Raw genomic sequence first — 12740 nt, forward strand, 5'->3', positions numbered from 1 at the left:
TAATAAGATAATTGAAGCAGATTTATACCCCTGGCACACCGGCAGTTTTCAATGGTCATTGAACACGCGCGTGGCGCCACCATGCCTGTAACGTGTCAACTTCGCAAAAAGCATTGGATCCAATGTTCCCTGAAATGTTGACACGTAACACCCTAGATGGCGCCACGCGCGTGTTCAATGACGATTCGTTTCAATGATCATTGAATAGTGCACGTGTAGCAGGGTAGGACTGCGGAGCCGGAAATCTCCGACACGGAAGCAACGTTTACCTCCCCCACATTGCTACACCACCCTCGGCCGGCATCGAACCCGTGATCTTGAACTCACCAAGTCAACACGTTACTGACTAAGCTACCGAGGCCGGCTTCGCCACGTAGAGACAAACGTCCAGATGACGTCTGCTTCGGCCAATCGCTGCAATCCATCTCAAAGACAGGATTGCTGTGGCTACCAGTGGCAGCCCATCCGGCTTGTGTCCATAGCTACGGCTGCCGAAAGCACGGTCGTTATCGTCGGACTCTTATTCACTACGTCACGTCGTTTTTGAGAGATCAAGCTTGTTCCAGGCCATTTGCAAAAGTTCCATGGAGCAGCGCGCGCCCTGGGAGGGCATGCCGGGAAATGTTGTGCACAAAGACAGCGACGGTGCATACGCCAGTATGACGACGATGAAGATCGGAGACGATAGCAAATCGCTGTCGTTTTGCACAGCGTTTCCCGGCATGCTCTGCCAGGGCGCGCGCTGCTCCTTGGGACTTTCCCAAATGGCCTCGTCACCATACGTCGCGAGAAGTAGTGCGCCTGCGCCGAATAAGTATGGGAGCCCTAGAGGCGGTACCCAGTGGCGCTGCACTGCAATTTCTCCGGTGTAGTAACTCTGGGCTGATGGACTACATTTCGTGTAGTCGTGTAACACCGCGATGCAACTGTGACTGCGAGTGGCGTGAAAAAGTCGTGAACGAGAGATGGCAGCAGGTAGGAGTAAGTAGATACAGGGGTTTAGCACGTCGTTCTGGGCTGTCTTCAGGCGGGGTCACCTTTGTTTTCTGGGCGTTATATCATGAGACAACTCTGAATGGGCTCTAGCTTTGTAACCCGCAGATCGACCACTGAGGCGTCGCTCATGATCATAGCTGCCTCACGACGTAAAGTCACGAATTATCGAATTATCAAATTATCGAGCTCTCTGTGTATATGCCACGTTCTACGAAATGGTCAACGAGAGAGCTTTGCACGTTTCATTGTAGGAACCGCCTTGACCTGCTACGAACTCGTGTTAATTTCCAATAGAACACACAACTTTTGATTGAGTTAAGAGCACCAAAAAAAACCGGAAGTTAATCCGTGACGTAACCCGGCTTCACTTTTTCCGCGCAATACAGTGTTTCCCGTATTTTTCTTCCTTCTTCCTATTATACGCAGTGTTCGTTAGGGTTAGGAATCGTGCAAATGACACCGTCCGTTCTGAATGTTTTGTGTGTCATCAACTTCCCGCTAGATTGATGTGATGCGTACACGAGGAGATCTTTGGTTGACGGTTGAGCGAATGATGCATTGACGTTTGCATCATGCTTGCATCACGTTGATGTTGGATATTGACATTAATGTGCAACGGCGGTTAACGTTTGCATCATTGCGGGTGAAGAAAACTGGACTGAAATTAACGCATTAACCTTTAACCTATACACGTCACCATCAGGAAAGATACCTGGAATTCTACGTACGCACACTATAGAAGGGTGGGGGGGGGGCAGCACAATCGACCAAGAACTCAGAGTAATTAAGTTAGTAGTAACAGTGAGTAAGGGAGCAGAATAACGCCAACCCCGAATATTCTTTATTAAATATTAATTAGGACTGACACGCTGTTTTATCGTTGTGTGCAACTGCACCGACTCACATGATACTGATACGGAATTACCCCACAAAAATACTTATTTTTTTCTTCTTAGTTACTTTATTTTATTTAATTATTTGTTTTTGCTTTTTTTGCGAGCGCAGTACGTCTGAACCGAAACACAAAATCGTGCGACTTCATCTACAACAAGCCGTCACACACACACACACAAACTACATCTTACACTTTGCCAGTGGTGACTGGCGAGCACAATCCATTATGGCCTCGCAGAGCGGATAAACCACAAATAAAATAAAATGAAATAAAAACACTCCGCAAAACACGTTCTACTATACTGTAGACACCCACACGTATAAGTCAAAGTTATATGTACAGCATTTTTTCATTCCATTCCCTAAACGCTAGCCAACAAACGCAACATTCCAAGGTTGCCTTTCACTCGGCCCGCTTGTATATATACATGCGTGCACTATCGGAACAGCCAAGAGTATAGTCTTGCGCCTTCACCTTTTCTTAAACGTCACGTAGGCGTTCGCGGTCTCCTCCGCTATCGAAGTGACCGTGTGCAAAATGAAGAAGAAACAGTAGGAACACGCGTGGGATTGCCTAGTTTATAAACAAGCAGCAGGTATTGGACATCGTCGCTCGTTGGCACTATGCCCCGTATGTACGCGGGTCTTGCGGAAACTGTACAACAACCTTGTACTGCGTGCCGTTTTTTTTTTTTTTTCCTTTCTTCGGTTCTCTGAAGGGACAGCTGGAGGTGTGGTCCACAGATGCCCTTCTCTGTGGCAGTGTTACATAATGAGGTTCTGCGAATTATATGAATCACAGGTGGTTGGGCGGAAGAGGGTGTTCCTTGACGTGTTCTTGAACTCGGACGGAGTGACCGAGTGCGAGTGCGGGATGAGGGATATGGACTCCGTTATTGCCTCCAAGCGACATAGGAAGGGAGGTGTCTGCGTACTTTGTAATCGATTTGTGGAGTTACGGAGATTAGTTTAGAGCTGTCTTCGTATGATGGCATTCAAATGTTAAGGATGCTAGCTAACCGAGCTCTTGGTCTGAAGCTCTGGAACACGACGTTATTTGTCGGCATCTCCTTTCTGCGCATATGGCTTACTACGAACGAAGACAAAAGCGACAATTATAGACAGACAAATGCTCGTAAAATTGTAAACCGTAAAACAAGAATTTACTCAACCAAAAACGATTTATTGACCGACAGTAAGTCACGGACGAGTGCAGAGGTGGGAGGTACTGGGAGTAGTTGGGTGCCATGAAGACTTACCTCTAGCTCACGTCGTATTCAGATGACTACGAGTAGATAACATTCGATTATTAAAATTGCCCCTCGGTCAAATAAATGAATAATAATAATAATCGTGATCTTACACGTAATGTTTGTCTGCTTGTAGAACCTCGGTCATGGTGAGACCAGTCTTCTACAGAGATTCGTTTTACGAGGACACCCTCCAGCACGTCCATGGTCCATGACCGGAGATTATATACGCCCACTGGAACATGATGCTACTATTGCCGACAACCTTCTGAAATCTTATGAGATATCTTGGCTACCAAGCAGTGGCGTAGCCACGGGGGGGCTAGGGGGGGCTCGAGCCCCCCCTACCTGCCTCGAACCGACCCACGGAAATCGTGCAAATCCGAGGAGAAAATAATATATGGGGGGGAGGGGTGACAGTGTGACGATCGAGAAAGTTCTTACAGTTCATGGCGTCTAAGCAGCACTCTTGAATGGTTTTCAAAGTATGAGCTTTTCAAAATCCTTCCAATCTCGTGACACCACCTCATTGGACATGACAGCCTATACATGTAATCGTATTGTGCACGTCCAAATCAATTAGTTTCGTTCTGTTTTTTTTAACCGCATTTTGCGGCGTGCACGAGTATGTGTGTGTTGTCGCACCCAGGATCAGCGGGGGCGGGCGAGTTTTCGTATCGAGCCCCCCCCCTACCTTGGAGGTCTGGCTACGCCACTGCTACCAAGCCAAAGTATCCGTGGCTGTTCTGATACACTGAAGTGTAGAACGCATGACGTGATGATAATTGATAATTCCCTTTTTCTTCGTCGCGAGATATGAGTATAACGCCACAGTGGACTAATTTTACCCGTTATTTAACGTTCCTCGCGTAAAATCGCGTGTCTAAGCAACCTGTGCCCTACACCACCTTGCTGGAGTTTATGCCCGGGTTCGAATCGCCAAGTTGGACTTAGTAGGCGGACGTGTTACCCAATGACCTCCGAGGCTGCTCTCAGGAAAACGGATGATACTCCGTCCAAATGAAATGAAATAAAAAGATGATTTGAACAGTACCAGATCTCACGCAGCATCGTCTGTCACGCTAAACGGCTTTGGCACGCAAACCATGAGACCGCAATCGACCACCAGCGTGGCTCAAACATAGTGAAAAATAGTCGGCCTATTTACCTGCCCACACGGGGGACTATCTCCACACACTCAAGTTGATGGATTCGCTTCTGAGAGCGCTAAGAAACACACGTCTGGAGAACCGGTATACCAGCACAGGCATAAGAGACCACTCCTGGATAGCGCAGGAAAGCAGCCAACCACACCCTTACTGTATCTTTCACCTCCGAAAAAACCATTGCGTGCATGAAACCAATTTTATCGGCAAGTTTCGCAAAGCTCGCGATAACGATGTGATTATGTGGTGCCTCGCTGCAGATTGGCTGGTATATAAGCGACCGTGGCTTATACGAACGTATGTGGGTGTAGGAAGCTTAATTAATTTGATGGTAGCGCAATTAATAACCGAGATAGCAGAGAGGCTTGGGAGCGCGACACAAGCTACATATACACCTGGGCTATGCATACGGGGTACGGCTTTATGAAGTACGGACATGTTCATCACGTGTTAATGGTCTGTTGGTTTAGGCTGGGCGTTTTTTTTTTCTGGTGCACTCCTTCGTAGCGATAATATACGGAGGTAGGTGTGATGAAAGATGGGTGTCTTATATGATGCATGTTTGAATAGGTGGTTTAATTGTCTGGATGATTGGAAGACTGCCGAGCATATTGGCCTTGAAGGTCAATTGTGTAGGAGGAAACGAGACGTTAATCATAATGTTTCTGGTTTTTGATCACTTTTTAGTTGGTATAAAAAGAACGCATAAATATTAAATAGTGTCGGTCTACGTAAACGGCACAAATATACCGCTGTGCGGCAGACATATAGAGATGAATGCTTATGAAATCGCCGTGTTATTGCCAGAAACCTACCCGCGCGTAAAAACTTTAACGATTTTCGTCACAAGTCGTGAGCGGCACTTTTTTTTGTTACGTACACACTGCACGGAAGATAGATGACATTCTTTTACAGTCCTAACCAATCTATACGTATAGCTTCAATGCAGTTAAGGAAGACGAATGGGCTTGCAACCTGAGCGGGTTAACAATTTTGCTTTAACTACAAAGATAAAAGTTTCCTCCTTTCCGACGTCCCTCCATAAGATATCTATCTATAAAGTCAGCATCGGGGAAAAACAACAACAACAAAAATCGTGCAAATCAAGTTTCGGAGCTCGTAGGATGCGCAGCGCCTGTATACTTGCGATGTCTGTCTCAAAAGAGCGTAAAATCATCAGAGATTTTGTCTTCAGATGTTGTCTTCAAGTATAAGCGCGCTTGTCTCTCGAAGAGTCAGTCGAGCGTCGCAAGGGTAACGTGAAGGGCGTCGAAGTATGCAATGACCGATATGGTATGAACGAATTAAAAAAAAGAAAAAGACAGTCGATGCTTGGACGGCTTCATCCTGGACGAACAGCGGACGTGAGAGTGACCCGGATAGAAAGTTCCTCGTCCGGGACATCGAGCGTGATATAGATTAATCAGATAAAAGCGGGGTTTTTCTTTTCAAGATGAAGGTGTTTGAATTGAAACGATTACGTGACTGTTTTCAATGTCGCAACGATCTTTATCATCTCGAGGTCAACTGAGGATAAACTAATTACGGTTCGAGCATTAAGAATAATTTCGTTAGCGAGCGAATTACACAAGGACACGGTCCGAAGGAGCAGCGCGCTCTGTGTCGATTTTTCTTGAGAGTATCTGCTTTCTTCCTTTTCTTAACAATAATCAACCATCAACGGAGAGAACATTTCGAAAGATAGTAAGAAAATCGCCACGTTCTTCACGAGCACTGCTGACCGATGGCGAGATGTGGTCGCGCTCTCGTAAGTTTTCGTTTATATTTTACGTTAGTGCCAGCACCTGTGTGTATAGCACAGACGGAGTGTTTTGAAAAAGGACAACAAAGATAAATGCAAGATGCAGGAGAGTGAGCGTCCTGGGCCGACTTCACTGGGAGAAGTGCCACATCGGTATCGTTCCAAAAAAAAAGAAAATCAAAATCCTCTTCAGATCCTGCTATAACCGTTATTCTAATACCCCTGCCACACGGGCAGCTTTCAATGATTCTTGAATTCAATGGTCATTGAACACGCGCGTGGCGCCACCAAACGTGTAACGTGGCAACTTCGCAAACAGCATTGGATCCAAGGCTCCCTGAAATGTTGACCCGTTACACCCTAGATGGCGCCACGCGCGTGTTCAATGACGATTGGCTTAAATGATCATTGAAGAGTGCACATGTGGCAGGGGTATTAAACACTCTCGCGTCGCGTTCGTTTGCTTCTGCCTCGTTTATTGCAACAACTGCGCCCCCTATTCTAAACCTCCTAAATCTCGAAATGTTCATAGGTACGGCTTCGTTACCAGTTTCGCGACATTCCACAAAGCCCACCAACCGTTCACGTTCTGAGATACGCAAACTCAGTCATCCGTAATAAATGAGCATTACACAAACAGGTTGTCATGATCGAGTTTTCATAACCCTCCAGCAGAGCCAAACTTATACGAACGCGGATATCATTTCGACATCGAGATAGCCGAAACTCAAACGAAAGCCGCCCGAGATACGGACAAGAGTCCATACGGCAGTTTTGAGGGCTCTATAGGGTCGTGATGACAGGCTTTATGAAACCGTTTGAAAAGAAAACTAATGGCGATTCCGATAGGGTGGAACGTGATTGGCTTCGCTGATAGGCACAAGAAAGCCTCATTCTGGTCACGAGACGCAGTCAGGGTGAACAGGACTATAAACGGCAAGAGGGGTTCCCAGTAAAGAAAAGGTGGGGGTTACCCCTTCGAAGGAGTAATTGAAACTTTAAAAAAAAGAAAGACGAAGCAAACACACACTGACGCTTCACAGTGCCGCCTAAGAAATAAGGACTCTTCAGTAGCTGAAAAGAACAGTGGGACCTAAGAAATAGGGATTTTCCAGTAGACTGTTCAGTATCTGAAAAAAAAAAAGAAAAAAGAAACAGTTCGGCTTAAGAAATAAGGACTCTTCAGCAGCTGAAAAGAACAGTGCGGCCTAAGAAATAAGGACTCTTCAGCAGACTCTTCAGAAGATGAAAAGAACAGTGCGGCCTAAGAAATAGGGATTTTCCAGTAGACTGTTCAGTATCTGAAAAAAAGGAGAAAGAACAGTTCGGCGTAAGAAATAAGGACTCTTCAGCAGACTCTTGAGCAGCTGAAAAGAACAGTGCGGCCTAAGAAATAGGGATTTTCCAGTAGACTGTTCAGTATCTGAAAAAAAGGAGAAAGAACAGTTCGGCGTAAGAAATAAGGACTCTTCGGCAGACTCTTCAGAAGATGAAAAGAACAGTGCGGCCTAAGAACTAAAGATTCTTCAGCATCTCTTCAGCAGCTGAAAAGAACAGTGCGGCCTAAGAAATAAGGACTCTTCAGCAGACTCTTCAGAGGTTGAAAAGAACAGTGCGGCCTAAGAAATAGGGATTTTCCAGTAGACTGTTCAGTATCTGAAAAAAACGAAAAAGAACAGTTCGGCGTAAGAAATAAGGACTCTTCAGCAGACTCTTCAGAAGATGAAAAGAACAGTGCGGCCTAAGAACTAAAGATTCTTCAGCATCTCTTCAGCAGACCCTTCAGCAGCTGAAAAGAACAGTGCGGCCTCAGAAATAAGGACTGTTCAGCAGACTCTTCAGCAGCTGAAAAGAACAGAGCGGCCTGAGAAATACGGACTCAGCACCTCTTCAGCAGCTGAAAAGAACAGTGCGGCCTAAGGAATAAGGACTCTTCAGCAGCTTGGTGGCAGCATCATGATCTTTTCGCGCGAATCATCGATTCACGAGGTTACGAAATACGAGAAACGCAGTTCGCGTTCTCTTTCGCATTCATGCAATATCGTCATTGCATATCTTACGACACTCTTCTAGCTTCAAGTCACAAGGCTCAATGCGATTGTTTTCTATCACTTTTATTATTCGTTACGTCGTTGCTTGTCATCTCATCGCGAAGACGGCGGAAACACACTTTTAACAAACAACACAAGAGTAAGACAGCCGCACTGTTGTGTTGTTTATTCAAAGTACCGTAATTTCACGCGTATAAGCCGCACCGCAGATAAACCGCAGGGCGCGTTTTTTGGGACGTTTTGAAAATTTTCTGGCAGATAAGCCGCACCCGCAGATAAGCCGCGGGCAATACGAGACGACTGATTTGTGCGACGAAGGAGACCATAGAGAAGGCCATAAACCCTGTCGTCCATACTCCGGGATCGGCACAGTGTACAACAGGGGAGATCAGTTCTGGGGTTCTACCAAGATCGGATTGTGCCCTAGTCGGGTGTTTTTCGTGGACTGATGGGTCAGTGATCTTCCAGAAGACGTGAATCACTGTCACTACTTTCCTTAAAGCTGCTTGGGGGAATGCACCAGAAAGATCAATCTACTCGAATGTGGACCCGTCCCTGTTACGCACTGTTCGTGCATCGGCAGGGCAGTGCTGTTCCAGAGACACTGTCGGCCCTTTCGTTAAAATCGGCGTATGGGGAAAATACCAGGAAAAAATAGTCATCAGATAAGCCGCACCGGTGGATAAGCCGCAGGGCGCCCGTGAGAAAAAAAAAATCGCGCATAAGCCGCGGCTAATACGCGTGAAAATACGTATGTTCTCGCCGCCTTCGTGATGAGTCGTACCACCCCACCCAACTTATCTCGAGTACTCGAATTGTTGCTTGTGGCAACTTGAAGTTGGAGGCGAGGAGTTACTCCACGAATACATGAGATTATTTCTATATTGAGAGAAGTCAGTTTGAACAGTCATTTTGAAATTTTGACATTTGCCAACTGATATTCTTGTCTCGGTCTACGTATTCTTTCTCGGTGTATCGCGTTCATGTATAGGCAGCACGCGGGCTTTCATTAATGATATTGCCCGCTATTCGTGTTATATGTGTTTCTCCGAGAAAAGTGTGTGGCCGAAGTAATTGGAACAGCGAATTATTTTAGAAATCTGGAATAGTCGTAAGTGGGATTGCGAACTTAACTGAAAAGTGTCTCAGGTTACTTTGGTGTCAGACATGCTTGCAACCAGTATGTCGAACTTTTGGAAATAACGCAAAAGAAAACTCTAGGCCAAAAATATACCAGACAGAATGCAGTCAAAAGAAGAAGCTGTGTGAAAATAATCGAAGCATAAGCGTCAGGTAGGCTTCTTTTACAACTTATCTACCTCCTCCGCATCGCTGGATTTTCCACCGTGTGAGGAGGTCTCTCCTGTATACACATGCGAGATCTGTGTTTAGAAGATGGAATTATAAGACAATCCCTGCAAGGCAGGAAAGAATATGGAAAGCAAAGAAAACGTATTGTGCGGCTTTCCAATCTGATTGGATGCAGCCATCACTTCTCCATGGCTGTCCCAAAGTGACGGGACCACCGAGGCATGTGTCTGTATACCATTGTCGAAAACGCTGTACATTTCATTTTGTTCGCTGTAATGCATGGGGAGTTGGAAGTGATTGTTCGCGTTCGTGCTCATTGTAGTATGTCTGATAGCAGTCACAGCCATACACGGTACATAGACACTCATGTTAGACTTGCGCCTGCAGACAAGAACAGGAGCAAAAGCAGCCATCAAGAAGCGATGGAAATGGTGGCTTCGATCACGTTCACGACTGTGTCGGAATATGTGTAACAGCCACTGCGTGGTTAGGCAGTGTCTTTGCTGCTCTGTAGGAGCTGTTGAAGTCTTCCTGAAGGTGTTGAAGCGCCAATTACAAACGTTTAACCGGAAGAGAAACACAAGCACCGCGGTTTTGAAAGAATGTTAAAGTACGCGAGGCTTTGCTCGAACTCGGCTACTAAGATAGAGAGAGAGAGAGAGACAGAACAATAAGCGAGTGAAGGTAAACTAACATCGGTTAATTTGCCATTACTTTACAGGGAATGAAGACGACGAGATATAAGGTAAACATCGTTTAACTTGGACAACAGTGAAAGTAGTAAACAACAACAACAACTTTACTTGAATGACGATGAGTGGGGATCAACAACAACTTTATTTTGACATGATGAATGAGGAGTGTCATCGCCAGGGGGCGATACTATACCCAATTGCTGGTGGTGATGCGGCGAATGAAATAATGAGCCCCTTCACAATAAGGATCGAAGTCCTATGGTGTCCAAAAAGGTCAAAAGAGCTTCGAGGGCAGAGCGTTGGTGGGCTGGATTTGGCCAGGGACCAAGCAATTTTGAAAGAGAGAGGGGGATGGGGCGAGAGTCCAGCTGATTAAGAGACCCTGAGAGTGCGGTTCGAGAAGGTAGGTATAGTGTGGGCAATGAAGAAGAATGTGCTCTAGATCTTCTACAGCGCCGCAGTGACAGCACCTGGGTGTTTCAAGCGGTAACGCCACTGAGCTGTAAAAGCCACATCGAGTCGCATCCGATGAATTAATGCAGCGTCTTGACGAGAGATGAGCGCGGAGTTTCATCGCCAGGGGCGTGAAAATAGTAACATGTCACCGGACACCGCGGTTATGCGTGTTCCGGCACCCCGAGGGAAGCTTTCGAGGTATTCCGCGGGAAACCTCTTCTTGCCACATGCAACCTAGTCCAGCTCTGTGCGGAGATCTGTAATGTAGACTCAAGACAGCCTTAGTCCACACTCCACATGTCCTTCCTATAAAACTCCACTTAGTTCCTACTCAGCCGACCAATCCAAATGTTGACACGAGCTAGACCCGCCATAAGGAAGCCCCTTTCCGTGCTCTCAATACCCGACTTTACGTAAACACGCAGCTTCTCCGCCGCATTTTCTCGGTTACTGTGTGCCAGCACGCACGGACCTTTTCTCTGTCTCTTTGCTTGCATCTCACCATTCTGTGTCAGTGCGCTACGCGGGACTGTAAAACACAGGCTCGGATACCTGTACCAACAAGAACGAATATATACTGCTTCCTTCCGCTATTGTCTTTGTTCTCATCGAGTATGTTCTAACAAGTGGGAAGCCACCCATGTCGAAGGTGCGTGCCTGGGTGCGAGATTATCGTGTCTCGAAAGAAACTCTCGTTCGTGCCTCGAATTCGAGATTAGCTGCCTTACGAGGGTTAGTATATGCAAGTTCTATTAGGTACGTGAAGACAACGAAGGAAGTCGTCTTAAAGACACGAAGGTTAGCATATAGATATCGCGTCGGGATCACCGGTCACGCTGTCTTGTTGAGACACATTCGCGTGCAGTATTTCGAAAATATTGGGCGCTCGAAATGGATCGTTCGGTACCGAGAAGGCTTAAGTGACGAGCTGCAGATTATGATGATAATGATGATGATGATAGGAGAAAAACAAATCGGAGATGTGAGCCCGCTCACTGCTGGACAAGCTACTCCGAGTCTAGTAAAGAAAAATGATTATGAAATGAAAAGAAAAGATTATGAAATGCAATAATAGAGCCAGCTTCATCCAAACCTGTTTGGTGAGGAATACACTGCACGAAAACTCATCAGGCGTTCAGGCTCATCAGTGTTCTGTTTGCTTTGGGAAGTTTGAGCGCCCGATTAACTCCTTGTACCGTTTTGCTGCTTGCCAATATTGCGGCGAGCGAATACTCACGAAGTTATTGTCTGTTGTGTGCGTATAACTTCCCTTCTGTCTCTCTCTCTCAGCCGGCCTCGGCAGCTCATTTGGAAGCGTGCTGAACTACTCAGCTTACGGATAATACCCTGCGTGCAGCATGACGTCACACATCTACGTAGCATACGTCGCTCGACCGTGTAAATTTAATCAAAATTATTACCTAAAAACTTTAAAAACCAATAACGTGAGTGGCCAACAGCACTTAAACGACACTGCAGGCGACAAACTGCATATCAGAGGCATTACAGCTGCCGGAAACCGAAAGTAAAATTAAATTCAAGCATCGCAACTTAAACCTCTACGACCTGTTGATCTCTGTTTCCAAAGAGAACACGATGCTAGAGCTTCCTTTGCATCCTCGTCAATAACACGTTTGACACTAATCCCGCGGGGCTTTTGCTCAATTGATTTCTCAGACTTTGGAGGGGTAATTAATTATCGTACGACGGCCGGACAACTGGATTTACCCAAATGCTGTAAATGAAGGACCTCGCTTGAATCGCCAGCGATAAACATCTCTTTCTCGCTTCGTCATTTGAAGACCTTGCGCCGAGGTGTCAAATTGACCTCAATTATATCGGAATACGCACCTTACGGGTGTTTATATAATATAGAGGTCCTGCTCGATTTATTAGACGACTGCGTTTAAGATATGTATCGAAAAACGGCGGACATTTTCGACAGGGTGGAAGTTGTTAAACCGAAGGTTTTGGGGGTTTCCGAAGGATCCTGTAACACCAGGACAAGTTTGACATGAACACATTTCAGTTAACTGAATTGTAAAAGAAAGAATACGAGACCACACGAAAAAGAGAACATTTTAAGGGGGCAGAGTACCTTAATTTTCGGTTGGAGTTCGAGTTGGAGAAAGAAAGAAAAATATAATTCAAATATAATT

At 45.9% G+C, this 12740-nt stretch overlaps 1 protein-coding gene across 3 annotated transcripts in view; it reads right to left on the reverse strand.

Moving 5' to 3' along the window:
- The window catches only part of LOC135401731 (cyclic AMP-dependent transcription factor ATF-3-like), a 92085-nt gene that overhangs the window by 69537 nt on the left and 9808 nt on the right, over positions 1–12740 (reverse strand). Inside the window, exon 1 of one of the 3 annotated variants that reach the window (XM_064634287.1) lies at positions 4309–4384. The exons of the other annotated variants lie outside the window; for them this stretch is intronic. The gene's annotated coding sequence lies outside the window, so the exon portion shown is untranslated. Of the gene's footprint in view, positions 1–4308; positions 4385–12740 lie in introns of those variants that run through there. 3 annotated transcript variants of the gene reach the window in all.

The sequence above is a fragment of the Ornithodoros turicata genome, chromosome 7, assembly GCF_037126465.1.
Source record: "Ornithodoros turicata isolate Travis chromosome 7, ASM3712646v1, whole genome shotgun sequence".
Classification (NCBI taxonomy): domain Eukaryota; kingdom Metazoa; phylum Arthropoda; class Arachnida; order Ixodida; family Argasidae; genus Ornithodoros; species Ornithodoros turicata.